This window comes from Cryptomeria japonica, unplaced genomic scaffold, assembly GCF_030272615.1.
Source record: "Cryptomeria japonica unplaced genomic scaffold, Sugi_1.0 HiC_scaffold_54, whole genome shotgun sequence".
NCBI lineage: Eukaryota > Viridiplantae > Streptophyta > Pinopsida > Cupressales > Cupressaceae > Cryptomeria > Cryptomeria japonica.
Window position 1 is genome coordinate 97,501 of NW_026728876.1, and position 15,000 is coordinate 112,500.

Below are 15,000 nucleotides of genomic sequence, written 5' to 3' on the forward strand. Positions count from 1 at the left end.
AGGAGGGATGCAGCCAAGAAAGCAATCAGGGCTCGAGGCAAGGGATGCATCAAGGATAGCAATCATGTTGTGAGGCGAGATTCCAAAGGCTAAACGTGAGAGGCTGCAGGGTCGACTCAGAGAGGTCTATGCATGTGAGAGGCTGAAAGCAAGGTCGACTCGGAGCGGTCTATGCATCGGGCGCGCTTGGGGCGACTACCAGTGCCAACCCCTTATCCCGCGACGCGTCCGACAAAGAGAACGTTCCAAGGCGGCAGAGGAGGTTACCAGCCGAAGGATGCAGTAGCAATAACAGGTATAGTTCCGCGGCGGCCGAGAAGACTCACCGCATAGGAATCGGGATGCGAGGCGAGGGATGCGGCGGGAAGGCCCCGACGGCTAAACGGAAGAGGCTGCAGGGCCGCCTCGGAATGGTCCAAGCATCGGATGCGATTGGGACGACTACCAGTGCCAACCCCTTATCCCGCGATGCGTCCGATACACAGATAGTTCCAAGGCGGCCGAGGAGCCTCACCGCATATCAATCGGGGTGCGAGGCGAGGGATGGGGCGGGAAGGCCCCAACGGCTAGACGGAAGAGGCTTCAGGGCCACCTCGGAATGGTCCAAGCATCGGACGCGCTTGGGGCGACTGCCAGTGCCAACCCCTTATCCCGCGATGCGTCCGATACACAGATGGTTCCAAGGCGGCCGAGGAGCCTCACCGCATAGCAATCGGGGGTGCAAGGCGAGGGATGGGGCGGGAAGGCCCCAACGGCTAGACGGAAGAGGCTTCAGGGCCGCCTAGGAATGGTCCAAGCATCGGACACGCTTGGGGCGACTACCAGTGACAGCCCCCTATCCCGCGATGCGTCCGATACGAAGATGGTTCCAAGGCGGCCGAGGAGCCTCACCGCATAGCAATCGGGGTGCGAGGTGGGGGATGCGGCGAGATGGCCCCAACGGCTAGACGGAAGAGGCCACAGGGCCGCGTCGGAATAGTCCAAGCATCGGACGCGCTTGGGGCGACTACCAGTGACAACCCCTTATCCCGCGATGCGTCCGATACGAAGATAGTTCCAAGGCGGCCGAGGAGCCTCACCGCATAGCAATCGGGGTGCGAGGTGGGGGATGCGGCGAGATGGCCCCAACGGCTAGACGGAAGAGGCTGCAGGGCCGCCTCGGAATAGTCCAAGCATCGGACGCGCTTGGGGCCACTACCAGTGACAACCCCTTATCCCGCGATGCGTCCGATACGAAGATAGTTCCAAGGCGGCCGAAGAGCCTCACCGCATAGCAATCGGGGTGCGAGGTGGGGGATGCGGCGAGATGGCCCCAACGGCTAGACGGAAGAGGCCACAGGGCCGCCTCGGAATAGTCCAAGCATCGGACGCGCTTGGGGCGACTACCAGTGACAACCCCTTATCCCGCGATGCGTCCGATACGAAGATAGTTCCCAGGCGGCCGAGGAGCCTCACCGCATAGCAATCGGGGTGCGAGGCGAGGGATGCGGCGAGATGGCCCCAAAGGCTAGACGGAAGAGGCTGCAGGGCTGCCTCGGAATAGTCCAAGCATCGGACGCGCTTGGGGCGACTACCACTGCCAACCCCTTATCCCGCGATGCGTCCGATACACAGATAGTTCCGAGGCGGCCGAGGAGGTGGGGGATGCAGCGAGATGGCCCCAACGGCTAGACGGAAGAGGCTGCAGGGCCGCCTCGGAATAGTCCAAGCATCGGACGCGCTTGGGGCGACTACCAGTGACAACCCCTTATCCCGCGATGCGTCCGATACACAGATAGTTCCGAGGCGGCCAAGGAGCCTCACCGCATAGCAATCGTGGTGCGAGGTGGGGGATGCGGCGAGATGGCCCCAACGGCTAGACGGAAGAGGCTGCAGGGCCGCCTCGGAATGGTCCAAGCATCGGATGCGCTTGGGGCGACTACCACTGCCAACCCCTTATCCCGCGATGCGTCCGATACACAGATAGTTCCAAGGCGGCCGAGGAGCCTCACAGCATAGCAATCAGGGTGCGAGGCGAGGGATGCGGCGAGAAAGCCCCAACGGCTAGAGGGAAGAGGCTTCAGGTCCGCCTCGGAATGGTCCAAGCATCGGACGCGCTTGGGGCGACTACCAGTGACAACCCCTTATCCCGCGACGCGTCCGATACACAGATAGTTCCAAGGCGGCCGAGGAGCCTCACCGCATAGCAATCGGGGTGCGAGGCGAGGGATGCGGCGAGAAGGACCCAACGGCTACACGGAAGAGGCTTCGGGGCCGCCTCGGAATGGTCCAAGCATCGGACGCGCTTGGGGCGACTACCAGTGACAACCCCTTATCCCGCGACGCGTCCGATACACAGATAGTTCCAAGGCGGCCGAGGAGCCTCACCGCATAGCAATCGGGGTGCGAGGCGAGGGATGCGGCGAGAAGGACCCAACGGCTACACGGAAGAGGCTTCGGGGCCGCCTCGGAATGGTCCAAGCATCGGACGCGCTTGGGGCGACTACCAGTGACAACCCCTTATCCCGCGACGCGTCCGATACACAGATAGTTCCAAGGCGGCCGAGGAGCCTCACCGCATAGCAATCGGGGTGCGAGGCGAGGGATGCGGCGAGAAGGACCCAACGGCTAGACGGAAGAGGCTTCGGGTCCGCCTCGGAATGGTCCAAGCATCGGACGCGCTTGGGGCGACTACCAGTGACAACCCCTTATCCCGCGACGCGTCCGATACACAGATAGTTCCAAGGCGGCCGAGGAGCCTCACCGCATAGCAATCGGGGTGCGAGGCGAGGGATGCGGCGAGAAGGACCCAACGGCTAGACGGAAGAGGCTTCGGGTCCGCCTCGGAATGGTCCAAGCATCGGACGCGCTTGGGGCGACTACCAGTGACAACCCCTTATCCCGCGACGCGTCCGATACACAGATAGTTCCAAGGCGGCCGAGGAGCCTCACCGCATAGCAATCGGGGTGCGAGGCGAGGGATGCGGCGAGAAGGACCCAACGGCTAGACGGAAGAGGCTTCGGGTCCGCCTCGGAATGGTCCAAGCATCGGACGCGCTTGGGGCGACTACCAGTGACAACCCCTTATCCCGCGACGCGTCCGATACACAGATAGTTCCGAGGCGGCCGAGGAGCCTCACCGCATAGCAATCGGGGTGCGAGGCGAAGGATGCGGCGAGAAGGACCCAACGGCTAGACGGAAGAGGCTTCGGGTCCGCCTCGGAATGGTCCAAGCATCGGACGCGCTTGGGGCGACTACCAGTGACAACCCCTTATCCCGCGACGCGTCCGATACACAGATAGTTCCAAGGCGGCCGAGGAGCCTCACCGCATAGCAATCGGGGTGCGAGGCGAGGGATGCGGCGAGAAGGACCCAACGGCTAGACGGAAGAGGCTTCAGGGCCGCCTCGGAATGGTCCAAGCATCGAACGCGCTTGGGGCGACTACCAGTGACAACCCCTTATCCCGCGACGCGTCCGATACACAGATAGTTCCGAGGCGGCCGAGGAGCCTCACCGCATAGCAATCGGGGTGCGAGGCGAGGGATGCGGCGAGAAGGACCCAACGGCTAGACGGAAGAGGCTTCAGGGCCGCCTCGAAATGGTCCAAGCATCGGACGCGCTTGGGGCGACTACCAGTGACAACCCCTTATCCCGCGACGCGTCCGATACACAGATAGTTCCGAGGCGGCCGAGGAGCCTCACCGCATAGCAATCGGGGTGCGAGGCGAGGGATGCGGCGAGAAGGGCCCAACGGCTAGACGGAAGAGGCTTCAGGGCCGCCTCGGAATGGTCCAAGCATCGGACGCGCTTGGGGCGACTACCAATGACAACCCCTTATCCCGCGACGCGTCCGATACACAGATAGTTCCGAGGCGGCCGAGGAGCCTCACCGCATAGCAATCGGGGTGCGAGGCGAGGGATGCGGCGAGAAGGACCCAACGGCTAGACGGAAGAGGCTTCAGGGCCGCCTCGGAATGGTCCAAGCATCGGACGCGCTTGGGGCGACTACCAGTGACAACCCCTTATCCCGCGACGCGTCCGATACACAGATAGTTCCGAGGCGGCCGAGGAGCCTCACCGCATAGCAATCGGGGTGCGAGGCGAGGGATGCGGCGAGAAGGACCCAACGGCTAGACGGAAGAGGCTTCAGGGCCGCCTCGGAATGGTCCAAGCATCGGACGCGCTTGGGGCGACTACCGTTGCCAACCCCTTATCCCGCGATGCGTCTGATACACAGATAGTTCCGAGGCGGCCGAGGAGCCTCACCGCATAGCAATCGGGTTGCGAGGCAGATTATTGGGAAGGGAACCCCCTGGGATGCGGCTCAAGCAGTGCCCAAAGGGACTGGAATGCGGAATCACATCGAGAGACCCAAATGCTATACGAGGGCTCAAATCGAATTATCGATTTGGCCACGACATGGACGCATCGGAACGACTACCTTTGCCGAACCACTCGCAATTGCATCCATACCGAAACCAATAGACATTTCCGTTAGAGCCCTCGCATAGCATTCGGGAATCTCGCATGCCCCTCTAAATCGACCAATGCTGGCGCTCAATGAAAATCCGAGCGCTACCACCGTTCGAGCGCCAGCATTGGTCGAGTTAGAGGGGCACGGGGGAGAATGCTCCAGTCAACACCTCCCCTATATAAGTTATTTGTCCGATTCTCGCACAACCGTAGTCTGCCTCGTCGAATCAAACAACGGTCCCAGATTCCGACTTCCGTTCCGTAGAGACCCAAAAGCTAGATGGAGGCTCGCAAGAAAGAGAGTCGGCGCATAGCAATCGGGTTTCTCGAACGTTTAGGGACCGAGCTCACTTGCGGATAGGGCAAAATCCGCCAAGCAACCCAAAAGCTAGACGGGGGCTCGAATCGAATCGCCTAGGCGGCCACAACAACGACGTGTTGGATCGACTACCAGTGCCAAACCATTCAGCAAGACTAGTCTGTGTCGAGGCCGGATAGAGATTCTCAGAGAGCGCCCGCATAGCATTTAGGAGACCTGCCGCGTCCCTCACACTCGACAAATGGTGGTGCACGTTTATAAATCCGAGCGATCCCAACCCTTTCAAGCACCAACATCGGTCGAGATAGAGGGGCACGGAGGGGGCTGCGTGAGACAACACAGTCCCCTATATAAGTTATTTGTCCGATTCTCACACATCCGAAGAATGGTCATCAAATCGGACAACAGCCCAAACTTCCGACTTCCGTCCCAGAAAGCCCAAGAGCTATCTAAAACGTTCATGGCCGGAACTCGATCGCGGCTATACCAGTCCGCCAAGCAACCCAAAAGCTAGACTGGAGCTCTAGTCGAATCACCTCTGTGGCCATTGCAAGGACGTGTTGGAGCGACTACCATTGCCGAACCATTCCGCAGGTCGAGTCCATACCAAGGCCGCATAGAGATTCACGATGAGCTCCTGCATAGCAATCAGGAGACTTGCCGTGTCCATCACAATCGATAAATCCTGGTGCAAGATTTTTGCATCCGAGCGCTCCAACCAGTCGAGCACCAGCATCAATCGACATAAATGGGCACGGGGGGAGGATGCTCGAGAACACTACCTCCCCTATATAAGTTATTTGTCTGATTCTCAAGCAGCCGAAGTCTGGTCATCGAATCGGGTCAAAGACCACAACTTCCGACTTTACCCACAATGCAAGTCATCGAATCGAACATCGGCCCCCGAGTCGGACTCCATGCGTATGTCAGGTCATCGGACCCAAATTCCGCCTTCCTGCGCATGGCGGGCCATCAATATCAACTCGGTCATCGGACCCAAACTCCGCCTTTTTGCGTATGGCACGCCTTCAAATCGGTCATCGGACCCAAATTCCGCCTTCCTGTGCATGGCGGGCCATCAACATCAACTCGGTCATCGGACCCAAATTCCGCCTTTCTGCGCATGGCACGCCATCAACTCGGTCATCGGACCCAAATTCCGCCTTCCTGCGCATGGCAGGTCATCGGACACAAATTCAGACCTCGCCAATATGCCTACGTATCGAATCGGTCATCGGACCCAACTTCCGACTTCATCCATACTGTAGGGTCTTTGAGGTTGGCGCGGTGCGCTCAACCCAGGGAGTCGACCCATCGAAGCATACACCTCCCCTATATAAGCTATTTGTCCGATTCCCACACCTGTGTAGTTTGCACCTCTGACCAGGACATCGACCCCAACTTCCGAACTCGACTGCAACGACGGCACCAGCGCCTTGGTGCGCACCTTGCGACGCACAGTCCCAACATTCGCCTTCCTGCACATGGCAGGTCATCGGACCCAAATTCCGACCTCGCGAGTATGCCTACATATCGAATCGGTCATCGGACCCAACTTCCGACTTCATCCATACCGTAGGGTCTTTGAGGTTGGCGCGGTGCGCTCAACCCGGGGAGTCGACCCAACGAAGCATACACCTCCCCTATATAAGCTATTTGTCCGATTCCCACACCTGTGTAGTTTGCACCTCCGATCAAGACATCGACCCCAACTTCCGAACTCGCCTCCAACGACCGAACCAGCGCCTTGGTGCGCACCTTGCAACGCACAGTGCCAACATTCGCCTTCCTGCACGTGGCAGGTCATCGGACCCAAATTCCGACCTCGCGAGTATGCCTACATATCGAATCGGTCATCGGACCCAACTTCCGACTTCATCCATACCGTAGGGTCTTTGAGGTTGGCGCGGTGCGCTCAACCCGGGGAGTCGACCCAACGAAGCATACACCTCCCCTATATAAGCTATTTGTCCGATTCCCACACCTGTGTAGCTTGCACCTCCGATCAGGACATCGACCCCAACTTCCGAACTCGACTAAAAAGACCGCACCAGCGCCTTGGTGTGCACCTTGCAACGCACAGTGCCAACATTCGCCTTCCTGCACATGGCAGGTCATCGGACCCAAATTCCGACCTCATGAGCATACCTACTAATCGAATCGGTCATCGGACCCAACTTCCGACTTCATCCATACCGTAGGGTCTTTGAGGTTGGCGCGGTGCGCTCAACCTGGGGAGTCGACCCATCGAAGCATACACCTCCCCTATATAAGCTATTTGTCCGATTCCGACACCTGTGTAGTTTGCACCTCCGCTCAGGACATCGACCCCAACTTCCGAACTCGCCTGCAACGACCGAACCAGCGCCTTGGTGCGCACCAAAAGTGCGCACTTTTGGAGGGCACTTTTGTGCGCTCCAAAGGTGCGCACTTTTGGAGGGCACTTTTCTGCGCTCCAAAGGTGCGCACTTTTGGAGGGCACTTTTTGGAGGGCACTTTTCTGCGCTCCAAAGGTGCGCACTTTTGGAGGGCACTTTTTGGAGGGCACTTTTCTGCGCTCCAAAGGTGCGCACTTTTGGAGGGCACTTTTTGGAGGGCACTTTTCTGCGCTCCAAAGGTGCGCACTTTTGGAGGGCACTTTTTGGAGGGCACTTTTCTGCGCTCCAAAGGTGCGCACTTTTGGAGGGCACTTTTTGGAGGGCACTTTTCTGTGCTCCAAAGGTGCGCACTTTTGGAGGGCACTTTTTGGAGGGCACTTTTCTGCGCTCCAAAGGTGCGCACTTTTGGAGGGCACTTTTTGGAGGGCACTTTTCTGCGCTCCAAAGGTGCGCACTTTTGGAGGGCACTTTTTGGAGGGCACTTTTCTGCGCTCCAAAGGTGCGCACTTTTGGAGGGCACTTTTTGGAGGGCACTTTTCTGCGCTCCAAAGGTGCGCACTTTTGGAGGGCACTTTTTGGAGGGCACTTTTCTGCGCTCCAAAGGTGCGCACTTTTGGAGGGCACTTTTGTGCACTCCAAAGGTGCGCACTTTTGGAGGGCACTTTTCCTGTGCTCCAAAGGTGCACACCTAGGTGAGCACCTTCGACCACACCTTGTAGCACACCAAACTCTGACTTTCGACTTCATCCGCAATGCAGGGTCTTTGAGGTTGGCGCAATGCGCACAACCAGGGGAGTCGACCCATCAAACCCAACACCTCCCCTATATAAGCTATTTGTCTGATTCTCATACATGCGTAGCCTGCAGGAGCAATTAGGACATCGACCCCAACTTTCGGCTTCTAAACGAAAACAAGGTCTTTGAGGTTGGTGTAATGCGAACAACTAGGGGAGTCAACCCATCAAACCCAACACCTCCCCTATATAAGCTATTTGTCTGATTCTCATACATGTGTAGTCTACAGGAGCAATTAGGACATCGACCCCAACTTTTGACTTCTTAACGAAAACAAGGTCTTTGAGGTTGACGTAATGCGCACAACCAGGGGAGTCGACCCATCAAACCCAACACCTCCCCTATATAAGCTATTTGTCCGATTCTCATACATGTGTAGCCTGCAGGAGCCATTAGGACATTGACCCCAACTTTTGACTTCTTAACGAAAACAAGGTCTTTGAGGTTGGCGTAATGCGCACAACCAAGGGAGTTGACCCATCAAACCCAACACCTCCCCTATATAAGCTATTTGTCTGATTCTCATACATGTGTAGCCTGCAACAACGATTAGGACATCCACCCCAACTTCTGAATTCGTCTGCGTTGACCGCACCAAAGGTGCACGCCTTGGTGCTCACCAAAATCCGACTTCCGACTTCTTCTGCTATGCGGGGTCTTTGAGGTTGGCGCAGTGCGCACAACCAGGGGAGTCAACCCACCGAATGCAACACCTCCCCTATATAAGCTATTTGTCTGATTCTCATACATGCGTAGACTGCAGCAATGATTAGGACATCCACCCCAACTTTTGACTTCTTAAACAAGACAGGGTCTTTGAAGTTGGTGCAGTGCACACAACCAGGGGAGTCGACCCATCAAACGCAACACCTCCCCTATATAAAGCTATTTGTCCGATTCTCATACGTGTAGTCTGCAGCAGCGATTAGGACATCGACCCCAACTTCCGAATTCGTTTGCATTGACCGCACCAAAGGTGCACGCCTTGGTGTGCACCCTGGAGTGCACTTTGGTGCTCACCTCGGTGCACACTTTGGTGTGCACCTCGGTGTGCACCAAAGGTGCGCACCTTGGAGCGCACCAAAGGTGTACACTTTGGAGCGCACCACATAGGGTCTTTGAGAGGTTGGCGCAGTGCGCACACCAAGGTGGGTGTTGAGGTGCGTGCCGAGGTGGGTGGGTGCTAGGGTGCGCTCCATGGTGGGTGCCAGGGTGGGTGCGTGCTAGGGTGGATTCCAAAGAGGGTCATAGGGTGGGTGCCAAGGTGGGTTGGTGATATAGTGGGTTCAAAGGTGGGTACTAGGGTGGGTTCCAAGGTGGGTCACAAGTTGGGTGCCAGGATGCGTGGGTGTTAGGTTGGGTGCCAAGGTGGGCTCCTGCGTGGGTGGGTGCTAGGGTGGGTTTCAAGGTGGACGCGAGGGCGGGTGCCAAGGTGGGTAACAAGTTGGGTGTTAGGATGGGTGAGTGCTAGAGTGGGTGCCAAGGTGGGTGGGTGCTAAGGTGGATGCCAAGGTGGTTCACAGGGTGGGTGGGTTCTAGGGTGAGTTCCAAGGTGGGTCACAGGTTCAGTGCTAGGGTGGGTGTCAAGGCGGGTGTCGAGGTGCCTGGGTGCTAGGGTGTGGATGCCAATGTGGGTCATAGGGTGGGTACTAGGGTGGGCTGCAATGTGGGTGCCAAGGTGGGTAACATGCTCGGTGGGTTCTAAATTGGGTGCCAGGGTGGGTGTGCACCCACCTTGCCCGAGGTGGGTGCCAAGGTGCCAGTGTGGGTGGGTGCTAAGGTGGATGCCAAGGTGGGTGAGAAGGTGGGTGATAGGTTGAGTGGTAGGATGGGTGGGTGCCAAGATGGGTCACAGGGTGGGTGCAAGGGTGGGTAGGTGCTAGGGTTGGTGTCAGGGTGGGTGGGTGCTAGGTTGGGTTCCAAGGTGGGTGCGAGGGTGAGTGTCAAGGTGGGTCACAGGTTAGGTGCTAGGATGGGTGAGTGCTAGGGTGCAAAGGTGCCAGGGTGGGTGCTAGGATGGGTCGATGCTAGGGTGAGTGGCAAGGTGGGTCCACAAGTGTCAAGGTGGGTGCCGAGGTGGGTGCCAAGTCGGCGACTGCTATGGTGGATGCCAAGGTGGGTCACGGGGTGGGTGCCAAGTTGCTAGGTTGGGTTCCAAGGTGGGTGCCAACGTGGGTGCTAGGGTGCGTGGGTTAAAGGGTGTGTCACAACGTGGGTGCCAGGATGGGTGCGCACCCACACTGGCCAAGACGGGTGCGGGTGCAAGGTTGGGTTCCAAGCCCGGTCACAGGCTGGGTGCTAGGATGGGTGGGTGCCAAGGTGGGCACCAGGGTGGGTGCACCCACCCTGGCCAAGGTGGGTCACGGGGTGGGTCCTAGGGTGGGTAACGGGGTGGGTACTAAGGTGCGTGCCAAGGTGGGTCATAGGGTGGGTGCCAAGGTGGGCACCAGGGTGGGTGTGCACCAACCCTAGCCAGGGTAGGTCACGGGGTGGTTGTCGGGGTGGGCGTCAAGGAGCCAAGGTGGGTGGCAAGTAGCCAAGTTGCGTGCCAAGGTGGGTGTCGGGGTGGGTGCCAAGGATCCAAGGTGGGTGCCAAGGAACCAAGGTGGGTGTCTGGGTGGGTGCCGAGGTGGGAGCCAGGGTGGGTCCCAAGGTGAGTGCAAAGGTGGGTGCCAGGGTCAAGGTGAGTGCCAATGTGGGTTCCAAGGTGCCAGGGTCAGGGTGAGTGCCAATGTGGGTTCAAAGGTGCTAAGTTGGGTGCGAGGTTGGGTGCGAGGGTGGGTGGGTGCCAAGGTGTGCTAGGTGGAAGCCCGGGTGGGTCGGCATCCCATGGGTGTCGAGTTGGGTGCCTGATGGGTGCTTCTTGTCAAGTTTTAGTCGTCGGGACTCATTTCGAGCCTTAGAGGTCGTTTCTTGTCCGGTTGCCCTGTCTTCGACCTGGGAACCCAATTTTGGTCCTCGGGTCCCATTTTTTTTTGTCTCGCATCCCACTTTTGGCCTGTGGCCTTTTCGGGGTCGATTCTCGTTTTGGGCATCAGAGCATGTTTCTTCTCCTAAAACCCAATATTTGTTTATTAAGTCTCGGAACACATTTTTGTTCTCGTGGACCCATCATGGGTCTTGGAACGCATTTGTGGTCCTTGGGTCCCATTTTGCATCCCGAAACTTGTGTTTTGGTGCTTGATCCCTATTTTGGGTGCCCACCTTGCACCAAGTGCGCACCCGGGGCAAACCGAGCGCCTTGGTGCACCGGGGCAAGATCGAGCGTGCACCCGAGGCGCCCCGAACATGCACCAAGGTGCACTCGGCCCACATGTGAGCGCAGGTCGTTGCGCCCGAGGTGGTGTGTGGGCACCGCGTTGCAGACGGGACACTGCACGCACACGACGCCCCCTCCAGGTGCACGCACGTAGGCCGGGCCGGGTGCACACCCGACGCCCTAGCAAGGTGCGCGCACCCGGGCAGGGCTCACACTTGGCGAACGGGGCGCACTTCGCGAGGGAGGGTGTGCACCTCGACGGGGGTGGGTGGCCGGGGTGGATTCGCACGTGGGTCGCGGTTTGCTAAGTACACACTGCGACAAGCTCATAACGGGTGCGATCATACCAGCGTTAGTGCACCGGATCCCATCAGAACTCCGCAGTTAAGCGCGCTTGGGCCGGAGTAGTACTGGGATGGGTGACCTCCCGGGAAGTCCCGGTGTTGCACCCTTTTTTAGTTTTTCGCCGGGCGTCGCAATGCTATTTGAATAAACCTTTTGCCCGTTTGCGTTCTCGTCGGGGCCGGGCCGGGCCGGGGTGCGCTGCCCGCACTACCGCGCGCGCGGGGGCGACACCGAGCGCGCACCCGAGGCACCCCGAGCACACAGGCCACGGTGCAACCCGGGCGTTGTGCGCGCACCCCGGTGCGCCCGAGGTGCTGCGCGCGCACCCAGGTGAAATCGGTGTGCACCTCGGCCAGTGCGCGCTCGGTCGAGTCGCGCACGTTGGCCAAGGTGCACGGTGATGTTTCTTACTCTAAGGTTCCGCACCAGACGCCCGGGACAGGTGAGCGAAGCTGGGCGGGGCCGGGTGCGCGGCCGGGGCAGGTGCACGCAGCTGGAGAGAGCTTTGGAGCACACTTCGGAGCGCACCAATGATGCGCTCCATTCAAAAGTTTCCTGAAAAGGCAAAAAAAGTTGAGATTATAGAATTTCCCACTTGAGAGATTGTAAAAAAAAAAAATTTAAAATGAAGGAAACGCGGGTGCCAAGGTGTGCGCAGCCCAGCCAAGGTGTGCGCACCAAGGCGCCCACCCTGGCGAAGGTGCACGCAAGGTGCGCACCCGAGGCAAACCGGACAATTAACCCAACTTTCGACTTCGCGCGCACCTTGGAGCGCACTTCGGAGCGCTCCTTGGTGCGCACCAATCTTGGGCACCTCGGAGTGCACCATGGCGCCCACCAAGGTGCGCACCCGGGGCAAACCGAGCTCCGACTTCGTGCGCACCTTGGAGCGCACGAAAGGTGCGCACCATGGCGCCCACCAAGGTGCGCAGCCCAGCCAAGGCGTGCGCATCAAGGTGCGCACCCTGGCGAAGGTGCGCACCCGGGGCAAACCGAGCTCCGACTTCGTGCGCACCTTGGAGCGCACAAAAGGTGCGCAACCCAGCCAAGGTGTGCGCACCCCGGTCAAACCGAGCTCCGAATCGTGCGCACCAGAGGTGCACGCCATCGTGCGCACCAGAGGTGCACGCCATCGTGCGCACCTTGGAGCACACTTCGGAGCCCTCCTTGGTGCGCGCCGATGTTGCGCACCTCGGAGCGCACCCGGGGAAAACAATGCAATTAACCCGACTTTCGACTTCGTGGGCACCTCGGAGCGCTCTCGGGTTCGCACCTCGGAGCACACCGAGGTGCGCACCTTTGATGCGCTGCCTTCACCAATTTCCAGAAAAGGCAAGAAAACATTGAGAAGGTGTGCGCACCGAGGTGCCCACCCTGGCGAAGGTGCACGCGAGGTGCGCACCCGGGGCAAACCGGGCTCCGACTTCGTGCACGCCGCACCTTGGAGCACACTTCGGAGCGCTCCTTGGTGCGCACCAGGGCGCGCAACCCAGCCGAGGTGCCCACCCCGGCGAAGGTGCACGCGAGGTGCGCACCCGGGGCAAACCGGGCTCCGACTTCGTGCACGCCATGGTGCCCACCGCGGCGAAGGTGCACGCGAGGTGCGCACCCGGGGCAAACCGGGCTCCGACTTCGTGCACGCCGCACCTTGGAGCACACTTCGGAGCGCTCCTTGGTGCGCACCATGGTGCCCACCAGGGCGCGCAACCCCGCCGAAGGTGCACGCGAGGTGCGCACCCGGGGCAAACCGGGCTCCGACTTCGTGCACGCCGCACCTTGGAGCACACTTCGGAGCGCTCCTTGGTGCGCACCATGGTGCCCACCAGGGCGCGCAACCCCGCCGAAGGTGCACGCGAGGTGCGCACCCGGGGCAAACCGGGCTCCGACTTCGTGCACGCCATGGTGCGCACCGCGGCGAAGGTGCGCACCCGGGGCAAACCGGGCTCCGACTTCGTGCACGCCGCACCTTGGAGCACACTTCGGAGCGCTCCTTGGTGCGCACCAGGGCGCGCAACCCAGCCGAGGTGCCCACCCCGGCGAAGGTGCACGCGAGGTGCGTACCCGGGGCAAACCGGGCTCCGACTTCGTGCACGCCGCACCTTGGAGCACACTTCGGAGCGCTCCTTGGTGCGCACCATGGTGCCCACCAGGCCGCGCAACCCAGCCAAGGTGTGCGCACCAAGGTGCACGCGAGGTGCGCACCCGGGGCAAACCGGGGTCCGACTTCGTGCACGCCGCACCTTGGAGCACACATCGGGGCGCTCCCGGGTTCGCACCGGCGTTGCGCACCGTGGTGGGCACCTCGGAGCACACCAAGGTGGGCAGCGAGGTGCGCACCTTTGATGCGATGCCTTCACTAATTTCCATAAAAGGCAAAAAAAAAACGAGATTTTAAAATTTCCGTTTTGAAAGATAGTGAGAAAAAGGGAATGCTGGTGCCATCTTGAGCCCGCCCTGGTGCGCAGCCCAGCCAAGGTGTGCGCACCAAGGTGCCCACCCTGGCGAAGGTGCGCGCCCGGGCAATTAACCCAACTTCCAACTTCGCGCGCGCCAGGGTGGGAGCGCACCCAACAACCGGGCCTGGGAAGAGCCAATGCGAGAAACCCCACCAAACGCTCTGACAAAAAAAGAGGGGGCGCTCCAGTAACCCCGCTTCGGAGCGCACCCTGGGCAAACCCAGCCAAGGTGCCCACCCCGGCCAAGGTGCAGGCGAGGTGCGCACCCGGGGCAAACCGGGCTCCGACAACGTGCACGCCGCACCTTGGAGCACACTTCGTAGCGCTCCCGGGTGCGCACCTCAGAGCACACCAAGGTGGGCAGCGAGGTGCGCACCTTTGATGCGCTGCCTTCACTAATTTCCAGAAAAGGCAAAAAAAAAAGGAGATTTTAAAATTTCCGTTTTGAAAGATAGTGAAAAAAACGGAACGCGCGTGCCATCTTGAGCCCGCCCTGGTGCGCAGCCCAGGTAAGGTGCCCACCCTGGCAAAGGTGCGCACCCGGGCAATTAACCCTACTTCCGACTTCGTGCGCGCCAGGGTGGCAACCGGGCCTCGGAAGAGCCAATGCGAGAAACCCCACCAAACGCTCCGACAAAAAAAGAGGCGGCGCTCCAATAACCCCGCTTCGGAGCGCAGCCGGGGCAAACCCAGCCAAGGTGCCCACCCCGACGAAGGTGCACGCGAGGTGCGCACCCGGGGCAAACCGGGCTCCGACAACGTGCACGCAGCACCTTGGAGCACACTTCGAAGCACTCCCGGGTGCCCACCGGCGTTGCGCACCGTGGTGGGCAGCGAGGTGCGCACCTTTGATGCGCTGCCTTCACTAATTTCCAGAAAAAGGCAAAAAAAAATGAGATTTTAAAATTTCCGTTTTGAAAGATAGTGAAAAAAAAGGAACGCGGGTGCCATCTTGAGCCCGCCCTGGTGCGCAGCCCAGGCAAGGCATGCGCAC

The 15,000-nt window shown here is 59.7% G+C and overlaps 1 non-coding gene across 1 annotated transcript; it reads left to right on the forward strand.

Moving 5' to 3' along the window:
* The first annotated feature begins 11,538 nt into the window (after window positions 1-11,538).
* LOC131862918 (5S ribosomal RNA) lies at window positions 11,539-11,657 on the forward strand. Its single transcript, XR_009361854.1, has one exon. It is a non-coding gene; the product is annotated as a 5S ribosomal RNA (ribosomal RNA).
* Window positions 11,658-15,000: the final 3,343 nt, after the last annotated feature.